At 51.7% G+C, this 13,663-nt stretch overlaps 2 protein-coding genes across 2 annotated transcripts in view; one reads left to right on the top strand and one right to left on the bottom strand.

Annotated features, from left to right (window-relative positions):
• Positions 1-3,763, bottom strand: part of VWF (von Willebrand factor) — a 203,779-nt gene extending 200,016 nt beyond the window's left edge. The window contains exon 1 of the mRNA XM_079936255.1: positions 3,749-3,763. The gene's annotated coding sequence lies outside the window, so the exon portion shown is untranslated. The remainder of the gene's footprint in view (positions 1-3,748) is intronic.
• CD9 (CD9 molecule) overlaps positions 1-13,663 on the top strand; it is a 35,706-nt gene that overhangs the window by 853 nt on the left and 21,190 nt on the right. The gene's annotated exons all lie outside the window — the stretch shown is intronic.

Here is a 13,663-nt window from a genome sequence, read left to right as displayed (position 1 = left end):
AACTACCTGAAAGACTAGCTTGTCTTGATTTTTTTTTTCCCCCGAAGAGCGATAAGTATCTGAGCTGGAGAGAACTCCGGGAGAGTTGGGGAGGGGTGGGGCAGATGCCTATCGGCGCCCTCAGTAGGATGAGTCCTCTGTTTCTCCATTTCCGGGAGAGATAAGGTGCCGGCCTCACCCCCTTCCCCGCCAGCCCACCCAGCAGCCGGGCGGGGCCACAGGGAGTGGACTGTCACCTGGGGAGGACGCAGGCCAGGGAGATCCAGGACTCCCGCTGCCGGCCACTCTCAGCCTGTCTGCAAATGGGAAGGCTAAGGCCGGCAGGGAAGGGGAGTGGTCCCTCCGCACCTCTCCTTGAGGGATTAAGGGGCCACCCCAAGAAAGAGGCAAGGAATAGGGGACTTTGGTGTCCTGGTTCACGGGCCACATCCCCTGCTCACAGGTGGACAGTATTTGCCCCTTTGCAGTCAGGAAAGCATGTGGAAAGGCAGGCCCTGTGCCACTCTCGATAGAGACGGCTGTAGAAGCAGGGGCGAGCCACCAGAGGCTTGTAACAAAAATGTGCTTATTTCCCTGGAGCTGCTTCCCCGTGAACCCCAGGGAAAACCTCCTGAGATTTAATCCTCTCTCTGGAGCTGACGGGGTATGAGGTTGACCTGCCCTTGCAAGACTCATCACACCCAACACCTGCTCTAGTGAGGACAGTGCACAGGTGTGCCCTGCCCAGCCCAAGGCCTGCTCTAGGGAGACCCTCCTGTGGTGGGCACCCCCTCCTCCCGGGTGTCCCTGCCAGCCAGCTAGCTGCCAGCCTTGGCTCCGCCCGTCTCCAACTCCGGCTCTAGGAAAGAACGTCAAAGGCTGACTAGCCCCGCCCCACCCCGCCCTTGTCCTTTAAGGAGTTTTTCTCTCCCTCCTCCCTAGCACCGTCTCTCCCCTGCCAGTCTCTTGGTTACTCCTCAGCTATCTGCCTAGGCTGTGTGAGGGTTTGGGGCGTGGGGGCCCACGGACTCCCAGGCTGCCTCCATACCCCCCGCCCCATGGCACCTGCAGGAGCCTGGCGGGAGGCTCCCAGGCCACTCAGGTATCTGCTCAGCCTCTCACTGACTCCTGCCTGCCACCCCACTGTATCCAGACCTGCCCCTGCCTGAGCTAGGTGCTGCTGATGGGCTGTGTCATCTGAAACAGAAATGACTCATTCTAGGAACGTCTGGGTATAGAATTAGAAATGACTTTTGAGGTGATTCAGTCCAGCCTCTTCTTCACAGCGAGGAAGCGGGAACCAGAGAGGGGCTGACCTGCCCAGCGTCACGGGAACCCAGCCAATACCCCAACCCCTAGGTCCCTTAAGTCCTGTCCTCTTCCATCTCCATCACAAAACCAACAAGGGGACCTGGTAACGGGTGGTGTATGGGGGTCAGCAGTAGCTTCATGTCTCTGAATCGTTTATTGTTCAGTCGTCCTGTATTCAGGTCCCTGTAGAGATGAAGCCCTCATCTCCCTTCTAGGAGGTGTTGGAATAAAGGAACACCATGATCCCCTTGTGCAGCGTGTTACTGCAAAGCCCTTTTGCAAATCTCATTGTATAGCCAGAGCAGGTAACATTCTCCCCATTTTACTGATGACCAGGAAACTAGTCCCCAGAGAGGTTCCACGACTCAGCCAGGGTCATGTGGCAGGATAGCATCAGAGGTAAGTCTGAAGGCAGGTCTGGTTGGCTCCAAGTTCAGCACGCTTTCCATCACCACCTGCTGCTGTACCTAGCTGAGCGGGAATGAAAGGAGGGGGGCAACAAGCTCTCAAAAAATAACTTTTAAGAGAAGCTATGACCTGAGGGAACTGGTTGCTTGGACTGTTATGATGTCATCACTTCCCTTTCTCTCTTGAGACCAGGAATTTATAAACTTGGTGTTTGGGACCTGATGTGGGCCTTGAAGAGCAGGAGTTGGGAGGCTAGGGGCCACCAGTACCTCATGGACAGAGGATGCTGAGGGGTGGTCCAGCAGGGATCCAGAGAGGAGAAGCCCACCTCAGCGGCAGTGGGGTGATTGGGGCGGGGGAGGGAGCGGTGTACCTCTTCCCTGGCCCCCAGTCTCATCGCTGTGGGACCCTCAGTGACAGCAGAGCCTGCGCTGCCTGCCCTCCCCAAGTAGGGCCTCTGGTGCCCGCAGCTAAGCCAGCAGTCAGGCTGTTCTTCCAGTGCCCCCAGGACCCTAACTTCCCAGCTCTGTTTCAGTTGTTTCTGGGTTTCCTTCAGACCTCTTTGCCTACCCACCCTCCAGAAAATTTCAATGGGGAAACATTTTACAATGCCAAAGGGGCAGCCTCAGCTGTACAGTGGGGAACCGGGGCTGGTCCAGGCCAGGAGCAAGGCCTTCACATTCTACCCACCCCCTCACCCCTTTGTTCCCTGCCTCTCACCCTGTCTCCTCCCTCACTGATGGGAATAGCAGGGAATTTCTATTTCCCAAGAAATGGTGTCTCGCAGGCCTGAGGCAGGCTTCACGGAAACATGGACAGAGGCCTGGACCAGAGCTCAGGGACCTGTGTGTTAGTCCAGCTCTGCCCTAAGCTCACTTTGAGCAGGTCACTTTTGAATTCCAGACCTCAGTTTCCTCATCTGTACAACCAGTGGGTTGGAGCAAATGGTCCAGAAAGGTCCCTTCAGTAGCTCAGTCTATGAAACCAGCCCCACCCCCAGGGCCTAGAGCAAAGGACATTCCCACACAACCCAAAACAGGAGTCAGGAAATGGAAGTGTGCAGTGGGTACCCAGGCTTGACCCAGCGTGGCTTCATTTCATTCAGGGGCCTCTTGACGTCTGGGGCCTGAGTCGTGCCTCTCTTTCCTGGTAACCCCAAGTTCCCTCTACTCCCCCTGGGTGGGGTCTCTCTGTCTGGGGGGGTTCTCTGTTTTGGTCGCCCTCAGCCTTTTGTGGCAGTGCTGCCTAGTGGTCAGAGTGGCTCTGGGTTGGATTTGCCCGTCGCCGTGTGGAGCTGGTGACTACCCCCGGGGTTGCTGTGGGTTATAGGAGCGCATGCGCGTGACGCACTTAGCCTCCTGGATGAGAAGTAAACTTCCAGCTGTAGCTTTTGTCATCCCTGTATGGAAAGGAGGTTGAGGAGGTGGGGAGGGTGGGAGCACTGGCCTGAGGAAGTGTGGAAGTTGAAACCAGACAGAGGTAGACAGGTGCACACCCCACATCCACACACGTCCCCCCTTCTTCTCATCCTGCATCACTGCCAGCCTCGTTCCTCCACACACCTCTGCGATTCCCACCTCAGGACCCTGACTCCATTTCATGTGTGGCCGCAAGTCTGACTGTGGGGCAGCCCCACTTCTGAAAATAAAACTGCGTGCGGAGAAATCCGGAATGCGGGGTCCGGGCGGGGGATGGGCGAGCGGGATGGCACCGGCAGAAGCCCCTCCCACCCAACCTGCTGCTTCACCCAGAAGCTGTTTGCCTTCAGTGCTGGCCTGAGCAAGCAGCTGGGGCTCTCGCGTGAAATGGCTTCCACCGTTGGCACCCAGACAGCCCGAGCCCTGCGAGAGCCGGCTGTGTTTGCACAGAGGCTGGCAGGTTTGGGGAGGCCAGGTGTCTGCATCTGCTCAGGAAAATAAGACTTCTCCCTGCCCGGACTCCTGAGGCTTTCCCCCCACTTTGCCCCGCGATGGTTGTCGACAACAGATGGGACTCCTGATTTGGGGAGTGGGGAGGATTCCTCTACACGCGCGGACGCACGCACACTCACCTGGCACCATTCCAGACCTCACTCTCTGGTGCTCAAAGGAAGCAGCTGCCGGTTCAGACCTGAGTTTGGAACTGCTTTGATAAGAAGCCCTTTGGAGCACTTACTCCGCTAAACGAGTCTTCTGCGGCTTCAGACCTCACACATCACCGTTCTCACATCTTCCTTTTGTGTCAGATGCAAATCTTCACTATTAACACACAGAGCTGTGTGTCCGTGTTCGATTTGTCTGTTTTCCTGTTCGATTCCATTTTACAAGGAGGCACGGTTTGGGGGATTGGTTGCACAGTTTGGGACTTAATAATACGCCTGGGACTTAACAAAAGCACCTTTTCTGCCAAAGAGCACAAGCCTTGACCGTCTTTCTTGGGTGTGCCTGGCTGTGAGGGTGAGGGACCCGACGTCACGGGTTACGGTGGCTTCTGTGGTCCTGTTGCCTCCTTGGTGGCTGCATGTTCTGGAGAGTCTGGGGAGAGGAGCGTGAAGAAAAAGTTTCAGGAAGCTTCATGTTTTTGTGCCGCATTCCTGCCTCCCTCCGGGGGCGGGGTCAGGGGAACTTTATTTGGAACCGCCTCAGGTCTTTTCAACCAAAGACTTGCAGAAACCGTCTTTCCCTCTTACTTACAGAAGAGCAATGACTTCACGGTTTTGGGGTTTGACAATCTGGGGAAGAGCCTGTCGAACCCAGGTTCACCCAGAGATAATTTGCAACTGAGGGAATTAAGGAGACCAAAAGCGCTAATCTAAACAATATTTTTTTTTAATTTATGTTTTTAAAGTCTGACTGCAGATCACTTGCTTGGTTCATTCCGTGGAAAAAGTAATGCTGGTCCAGGGACATTTGCATTTTCCGTCAAGTGATGGCAGGCAGCTGTGGAAAGCAGCGTCCTGTCTCCAGATGAGATAATTTTATTTTAATTACATCCATCCAGTAATTTCTCCCCTCCACCAAAGAAATACTTAGTTCTGGATAGTTTTCTGTTTGGTTTTTTGTTTAATAAATTTATTTATTTTTTATTTACTTATTTTGGGCTGCGTTGGGTCTTCGTTGCTGCGTGGGCTTTGTCTAGTTGCAGCGAGCTGGGGCTAGTCGTCATTGCGGTGCGCGGGCTTCTCATTGCGGTGGCTTCTCCTCTTGCGGAGCACAGGCTCTAGGCACACGGGCTTAAGTAGTTGTGGCACATGGGCTCCGTAGTTGTGGCACATGGGCTCCGTAGTTGTGGCGCGCAGGCTCTAGAGCGCAGGCTCAGTAGTTGTGGCACACAGGCTTAGTTGCCCCATGGCATGTGGGATCCTCCCAGACCAGAGTTCGAACCCATGTCCCCTGCATTGGCAGGAGGATTCCCAGCCACTGCGCCACCAGGGAAGTCCCTGGATAGCTTTTAAGTACTGCTTGCCGTCATCCTCAACTGGCAGGTCTGAACATTTTGGGGGAATCCCATGAAATCAATGGGACCTGCCTCCAGAAACACACAGTCCCCGATTTTTTTGCTTTTTTCTCCAGAGACCCATGAACCTCCCCATATCAAACACCGCATATTGGTTTCCAGGCAACCCCTGCTCTGTCCGGAATCCCACGTTTCTGCCATGAGGTGTGGGTTGCCTCACTGCTCTCCAGGGCTGCACAGGGGAGCTGTGGGGACTTTGAGGAAGGCATTAGAGAGCCCCTAAGTTCCCCGAGGATCAAGGGCAGCCCTGACTGGAACTCTGGCCTCCCCACCCATCCTTGCTCTGACTGTCAGCTTAATCCTGGCCCAAGGAGTGCCTTGGACTCGAGATTAATTCAACAAGTGTTCTGTATTCCTAGTCCTGGAGCTTGGGCGATTTGTCTTTGCTGGGAAAGAGCAGGGTGCTGTCTTTCCCACAAATGGAAACTAGAAGGTTCGGCTGGCCTTCTCTGGCCTTGCCCCTGAGGACTTTGGAAAGGGAGATGCGCCCCCCGGGGGTCTCTGGAGACGCAGACCTCTGAGTTGTGATGTACAGCCTGGCTACGTAGCAGGGAGGACGAAGCCCACTGACTTGCAGGAGAGGGGCCAGATCTGTTTGATCCCAGGGAAGATCCCTGAGCAGAGAGGTGTGTGGACTGTTGACGTGGAGAAAGTCAGTCAGTCCTTTTGCTCAATCCTCTTGCCAGGCGTTGTGCGAGGGAGCAGAAACGGTGTCCCTGGCTGTGTTAGGGAAGTCACCCTCCACAGCCTACCCGCTACACTCTCAAGGTCCCAGTATCCACCTCTCTCAGACCCAGGCAGATGGGGGCCATGACTCCTACCGAGCCCCTGCCTCCAAACTGCTTAGAGGAGGCCCCTTTTCCTCCCAGTCTGAGCCGCATGTCAGTGTCCAAGGGCAGAAACAACACCACACGTGGATCGTAGGAGAAAATCCTTGACTGGGGGTTAAAAATATCATAAAGTAAATTAGACCGTTTTAGTGAATTCAAAACACATTTCTATAGCATTTTAGTTTTAATTTATCTTTAAACTTACACTGATTGAATCAGTAGCAAATGATAAGGTTGATTTATTGAATCTTTAAATGAAAGATCAGCAAAATCATACATAGTTGCGAATTCTTTGCTTTTCAAGTTTGGGGTGTTGTGTGTGTTTTCATTTTATTGAGGTATAGTTGATTTGCAATGTTGTGTTTAATTTCTTCTCTACAGCACGTGTGTGTTTTAATTGAAGTATGATCGACATACAACATTCCTTTAGTTTCCAGTGTACAACGTAATGATTTGACATTCATACACGTTGCAAAATGATCGCCAGAGTAAGTCTACTTACCATCTGTCACCATACAAAGTTACAGAATTTTTTTTTCTTGAGATGAGAGCAGCTTTCAAATCTGCAAAACAATATCACTGACTATAGTTACCTTGCTGTACATCACATCCCCTTGACTTATTTATTTTATAACTGAAAATTTGTACCTCTGAATCCCCTTCGCCCATTTTACCCACCTCCCAGCCTTCCTTCCCTCAGGCAACCACCAATCTGTTCTCTGTGTCTGTGGGTTTGGTTGGGTTTGGTTTGTTCATTTGTTTTGTGTTCCAGATTTCATTTAGCATAATACCCTCCAGGTCCATCCATGTTGTCACAAATCGTGTGATTTCTATCTTTTTTATGGCTGAATAATATTCTAGTGTATATATGTACCATGTCTTCTTTATACATTTATCTATGGATGAACATTTAGCTTGTTTCCATGTCTTGGCTATTGTAAATAGTGCTGCAGTGAACATAGGGGTGCATGTATCTTTTCGAATTAGTTTTCATGTTCTTTGGATATGTAACCAGAAGTGAAATTGCTGCATCATGTGGTAGTTCTATTTTTAATCTTTTGAGAAACTGCCATACTCTTTTCCATACTGGGTGCACAAATTTACATTTCCACCAAGACTGCACAAGGTTCCCTTTCTCCACATCATCATCAACACTTGTTATTTGTTGTCCTTTGGATAATAGCCATTGTGACAGGTATAACATGATATCTGATTGTGGTTTTGATTTGCATTCCCCTGATGTTTAGTGATGTTGAGCATCTTTTCATGTGCCCGTTGGCCATCTGTATGTCTTCTTTGGGAAGTTTAGTTTAAAAGATAGTTTGCTATAGACTGTTTGCGCCTCTCCAAATTCATATGTTAAATCCTAAAGTCCAATGCAGTTTTATTTGGAGTCGAGGCTGTTGGGGGTGATTAGGTCATGAGGATGGGGCCCTCATGAATGGAATTAGTGCCCTTATAAGAAGAGGCGGGACCTCTCTGGTGACGCAGTGGTTAAGAATCCGCCTCCCGGGCTCCCCTGGTGGTGCAGTGGTTGAGAGTCCGCCTGCCAATGCAGAGGACACGGGTTCGTGCCCCGCTCTGGGAAGATCCCACATGCCACGGAGCGGCTAGGCCCGTGAGCCATGGCCACTGAGCCTGCGCGCCCGGAGCCTGTGCTCTGCAGCGGGAGAGGCCACAACAGTGAGAGGCCCGTGTATCACTAAAAAAAAAAAAAAAAAAAAAGAATCCGCCTCCCAATGCAGGGGACATGGATTTGAGCCCTGGTCCAGGAAGATCCCACATGCCACGGAGCAACTAAGCCCATGCGCCACGACTACTGAGCCTGAACTCTAGAGCCCATGAGCCACAACTACTGAGCCCACGTGCTGCAAGTACTGAAGCCCGCGTGTCGCAACTACTGAAGCCCGTGTGCCTAGAGTCTCTGTTCTGCAACAAAGGGAAGCCACTGCAATGAGACGCCCGTGCACCACAACGAAGAGTAGCCCCTGCTCGCCGCAACCAGAGGAAGCCTGCACACAGCAACGAAGACCCAAGAGGAGTCCCAGGCTCTCTCTCTAGACAGCCAAAAATAAATAAATAAAATAAATAAATTTATTCTTAAAAATAGAAGAAGAGGCCCCAGAGTTCCCGTCTCCCTTCAATCATGTGAGATTCTAGTGAGAAGATAACCCTCTATGAACCGGGAACTGAGTCCAAACCAGATGCCAAGTCTGCTGGTGCCTTGATCTTGGACTTCTACCCTGTCCACAGTGCTTTGTTACAGCAGCCTTAATGGACTAAGACAAAGTTATTAACAAATCCGAACCAAAAACGCCTCTTCCCATCTAGATGAACAATTGCAGTGTCGCAGTTTGCATGCACCCCTCACATCCATGCCCCCCTCTGTTGTGTGGGAAGCCACCCTCAGCAGAATGTGTCCTGCAGGGACAGGAAACTCGTCCCCCGTAAAGACTCTTCCTCCTGCTCACCCTGATGCACTATAAGCGCCTTCTCGTGATGTGGGGCCATGGATTTCAACCTGTTACTATTATGCTCAGACTTTTTTTTGTTTTCTTAGCCACACTGGGCAGCTTGCGGGATCTTAGTTCCCCAAGCAGGGACCAAACCCGGGCCCCCTGCAGTGGAAACACGAAGTCCTAACCACTGGACCACCAGGGAAATCCCTATGCTCAAAAAAAAATTTTTTTTAATAAATTTATTTATTTATTTTTGGCTGTGTTGGGTCTTCGTTGCGGTGTGCAGGCTTCTTATCGCAGTGGTTTCTCTTGTTATGTGGGCTTCAGTAGTTGTGGCACTCAGACTCAGTAGTTGTGGCTCACGGGCTCTAGAGCTCAGACTCCATAGTTGCGGTGCACGGGCTTAGTTGCTCCGTGGCACGTGGGATCTTCCTGGACGAGGGCTCAAACCTGTGTCCCCTGCACTGGCAGGCGGATTCTTAACCACTGTGCCACTGGGGAAGTCCTCCCTGTGCTCAAACTTTTTAAAGCCTCCTTTCTACAAGCCTGGGGAAGTCATCCCACACTCTACTTTCCCCCTCTTCAATCAAATTATAGCCCTGGCTCCCCAAGACAGATAACCCTTAAGAGGTCCGAAAACTCATTTCAACTAGAAATTACATTCTCTTCCAGAGCTGGGGAGGGACCCTTAGAATGGGGAGCTGGTGTGACCCTCCTGCCTCTTAGGGCCCCATGCCCAGGGCTGTAAGACAGGCCTGCAGTGATGCCCTCTCATTCCCTCTGTCCTCTGCTGGCAGGATGGTGCTGTAAGGGGCGGGCAAAGGCTCTGGGTCCCACCTTCAGGCCATGCCTATAGGGATACAAGGACAATGGCCAATGGGCAGCTGCAGCGGTGTCTGCACTTGCCAGGCTTGCGGCGGTGGCGCAGCTGGGACGAGAAGGGCATGTACCAGCTTACTCCCAGTGCAGGGCTGTGGCCACACTCACTTCTGGCTGGCCAGCAAGAACGTGCCCGGAGCTCTCCAGCCAGAGGCCAGCAAGAGGAGTCCCAGGCCCTCTCTCTAGACTCTGTCCGTCAGGCTCCCCCAGAGCGACGCCAGACTCGGAAGGCACGTGCAGGCCAGGTGGCCAAGGCGGTTACCTTCCTGTCGTGAGAAGATAGGCCCTCTGCTCTTACCTGTGGGCTCTCTTGGGGCCTTTACGGATCGAAGATGCCACTTTTGAAATAGAATCAGCTGTGACCAGGAAGGAGAAAGGATAAAAGTGATGAAAAATTCTGGCCCTGAAATTAACAAAATGGATCTAAAAGACCTTTGAGCTTAGCAACATGATTGAGAATTTGGGCTTTGCAGTCAGACTGTTGTGGGTCCAGGTTGTAACTCAGGCACCTCTTTGCCGTGTGATCTCAAGACAAGCTCCTGAACTTCTGTGCCTGAAACTTCTCATCTCGAAAACAAGTTAATATTACCTACCTGGTGGGTCTGTTGAGAAAATTAAATGATTCAAGTGAAGCGCTTCAGGTGAGGCAGGGGACACAGCACACAGTGGAGGGCTTGCTGTTTAATCATTGAGACTAAAATGAAGAGGGGATCGTGGCAGAGGAATAGGGCAGGGGGTATCTCCCACCACTCAGGGTCACGCGAGCAAGTGGTAACAGGTTCCACAGATGGAATGAGAGCTAGCTGGTCTGTGTGGCTAAAGTGTATCAGCAAGAGTGTGTGTGTGTGTGTGTGTGTGTGTGTGTGTGTGTGTGTGTGCGCGCGATCACCAGGCATCTTAGTTAGGCATACACAATGGAAAACACAATGGTATTCTGGAATTTAAAGCAAAACAGCCCCAAAACAATCCCCCACATCAGATGATTTTGGTTAAGATCAGAATGGCTACTTTCAGCAGAAAATGCATTTATGGGCTGGCTGACGTCTGCTGCATGTCTGGCCAGAGGCAGTGGAAACTTGAAACTTCTTGTTTGGAAGGAGGTTACCTTGGGCAGAGGCCTCCCTCCCAATCCCTCAGCCCCAAGTGACTTAACACTGGCACCTTGTATTAGCTAAAACTTTTCTGCTCTCAGGCAGAATAAGGGCTCTGGTTTTCTTTTTTTCTTTTTTTTCTTTTTTGGCCACGCCTCGAGACATGCAGGATCTTAGTTCCCCGACCAGGGATGGAACCCGAGCCCCCTGCATTGGAAGCGCAAAGTCCTAACCACTGGACCGCCAGGGAAGTCCCACTCAGGGCTCTGGTTTTTAAATGATGCTGGCTCAGTCCTCAAGAGGGAGGATTTCTCAAGTCTTGAACTTGTTCAGACCAGGTCACTGCCTAATTTCCATAAAGGTGTGCTGAGAAGAAGTTTACAAGGTCTTTCATCCTCTGCCACACCCCAGAGAGGGGACCCAGCTACCTCCCTTCCACCAGGGATGAGACAGGCAGTCAAGTAACTAACCTCTGCCTGGCACACGCTGTGCATGTGACAGAGGGAGAGAACTGTCAGCTGAGTCACTGCATACCTGCTGTGTGACCATGGGCAAGTTACTTTACCTCTCTGAGCCTGTTTCGTCATCTCAAGCTGGGATGATCGGAACTACCTCGAAGAGTATAAGGCAGTCCCACCAGCATCCTCAGATCCAGAAGGGGCAGCAGGGCCTGACAGGAGGACTCTAGTCTCCCAATATTCCTCTTCTCCCTGGGACATCTCTCACTATGTGCTTCCAGGGAATGTTCCCCTGTTAGCAAGCTGAACACAGTTGCCCAAAAGAGGCCAGCAGAGCAAGATAGTGGTACCCACAGGCTGTAGCTGTCAGCCACCACCCCGCGTCCTCCCAGGAGGTCCACAGACAGGCTGAGCCTGTGCTCAGGAACCTGGGGAAAGTTAATTCTTTAGACTTATCCTACAATTTGTATTATTATTATTTTTTAATGTTGAATTATCTAGGCGGTGGGGTAGGTACCACAGTCTTCTCAGTGTTTAGGGCACTAAATAGCGGAAGTCCGCCTGCCTGAGGTCCTGGCTTGGGAGAAGGGGGGGTGATGGTTGGATTTTGTTTTTGTTGCTGTTGAGACCTCCCCCCCCTCAAGGTGCTGCATTGTGTAAAAGAGTAACACAGAGCAGCAGGGGGCGTTATGACCCAGGGGGATTATTGGGGGAAGGAGGGGTTGAATTGTTGGAAATGTAGATTCCTGGGGGGAGGCGGCCAGTTGGTGACTCTCCTTAGGGTCAAGTTATTATCATGGTACCTGCTCATAGCAAGAGCTCAGCTGTCAGCTTCTGCAACTGTTGTTTAGTTAGGATTACGTAAGGAGCTGCCCCTCCTTAGAATTTTTCAGAGGCTGAAGTTGTCCTAAGCGCTCACATTCGTCCCCATCTTATTGCTTCAGCTCTGCGAAGCCGCATCACTGAGGGCATTGCTCAAAGCTGACATTTTACCACTAGGCTTCCTCTCTTTCAGAAGGCGAAACAGACGACTTATCTTTTCATCTGTCTACAAAACGCCCATTTCAGAGATTCCCCTGGTTTGGGAAAGGTGAGGGAGGGAGGGACCAGTTTGGGGCTTTGCTTGGAGTGGCCCATAAGCGTACCCAGTTGACAGGGACCTCTCTTGTGGAATCTGCCCAAGAGGGGCGGCCTCGGCACCTCTCCTTCAACACTCACCTTCTGCTTCCCAAAAGGGCTGGATTCCTCTTATGGAGAACTTTTTGACACTTTGAAGCCAGGTCCCAGAGGGGACAGAGCCAAAGGCACCATTGCTTCTGTGTGGACACCTTGGGAAGCAAAGAAAGGAAGATAGAAGTGGCCCTGAAGGGTTCATTTCCCCTGGGACCCTCTGAGGGTGGGCTTGAGGCCACCACCTGTCCCATGCTCACCAGAGGGAGGGGGGGAGAGAGAACGGACCCAAAGGATGAGTCCGTGGTCGTTCCCTCCTTTGGCCCTGGCCTTGGCTGGCATTGATGCCCTAAATTGGGCTCGTCTAGCCACCAGGCAGGATAAGGTTTAGGTCAGAGCAGCCTGCTAAATTCACGATGTCCAGACCAGACTCTTGTCCCCCACAGAAAATTTCTTGGGGGTTCCCATTCTTCCAGTTCACCAGCTGGCAGGGAAGGAGCACAGTGTTGGGAAGAGTGCGGCTCTGAGCTGCTGGCTGCATGGATCTGGTTCAGAGTCAGCTCTGCCTCTTGCTGGCTGTGTCTTTTTGAGCGAGTTGCTTAACCTGTCTGTTTCACCTATAAAATAAATGTGACGAACGGATTAAATGAGATAATATACTTAAATCACCTCCTGCGATGGAGGACACGAGTGAGTGCTCATGAAGAGTGACTGCTACTGTGATTATATTATTTATTTTCCTTTCCCTAGCCTCTGGAGGAGTTACTAATGGACAAAAGCCTGCCACAGTCCAATCAACAGTAACTCTAGATAAACCTACAAGATCATTGACCATCAGCCTCTGCATGTGTTCTTTTTTTTTTTTTTAATGTTGTTTTCCTAGAATTTGGGGTGATTTGAGGAAGAGTCCACTTCCATACACAACGGCAGCCTGTCCTGGGGAGAACGTAGGCTGCAGAAATTGGGGAAGTTTTTGCCAAGAGCGCCCTGCTGCAGGGGCTGCCCGAGTCATTTTGGCGTCTGGGGGAGGAGGGTTCACCAGGTGAGTCTGTGGCTGGAGGCATGTGGAGAAGCCAAATGCAGGTTCCGACTTGAGCATTTACTGTGACTTCCCCACTCAGTGGGTTCAAGAGGGCGTTGTCTAGCCAGTATCTGTCTTTCTTACCTCTTGCTTCCTTCCTGCTTAACGTGTCCTGTATCCTCCCCCTTATCTGTCACCATTCAGCAGCCAAGGTGGTCCTCAGCCCCAGTCCCCCTCCCTGGCTTTCCAGTGCCAGCAGGAGCCCTGCGCCCAGGGGAGGCTCACATCCCCGCTCCGTAGCTTCGTGCCCTTTGGCACTGGCGTTTCAAAAGCTGGTCTCTGGGTTCAGAACCCCCAGAAAGAGCTTTTCCATTCCTCCAATTGTTCAGTGTTTAAATGAAAGCCTTAGAGCAGTGGTTCTGAAACCTGAGTGGGCAGCAGAATCATCTGGGGGTGCTTGTTAAAACAGATTGCTGGGGCTTCCCTGGCAGTCCAGTGGTTAGGACTCCAAGCTTCCACGGCAGTGGGCTCGGGTTTGATCCCTGGTCGGAGAACTAGGATC

This window comes from Stenella coeruleoalba (assembly GCF_951394435.1).
Source record: "Stenella coeruleoalba genome assembly, chromosome: 11".
Taxonomy (NCBI): domain Eukaryota; kingdom Metazoa; phylum Chordata; class Mammalia; order Artiodactyla; family Delphinidae; genus Stenella; species Stenella coeruleoalba.
This window is presented reverse-complemented; position numbering and strand designations above follow the sequence as displayed.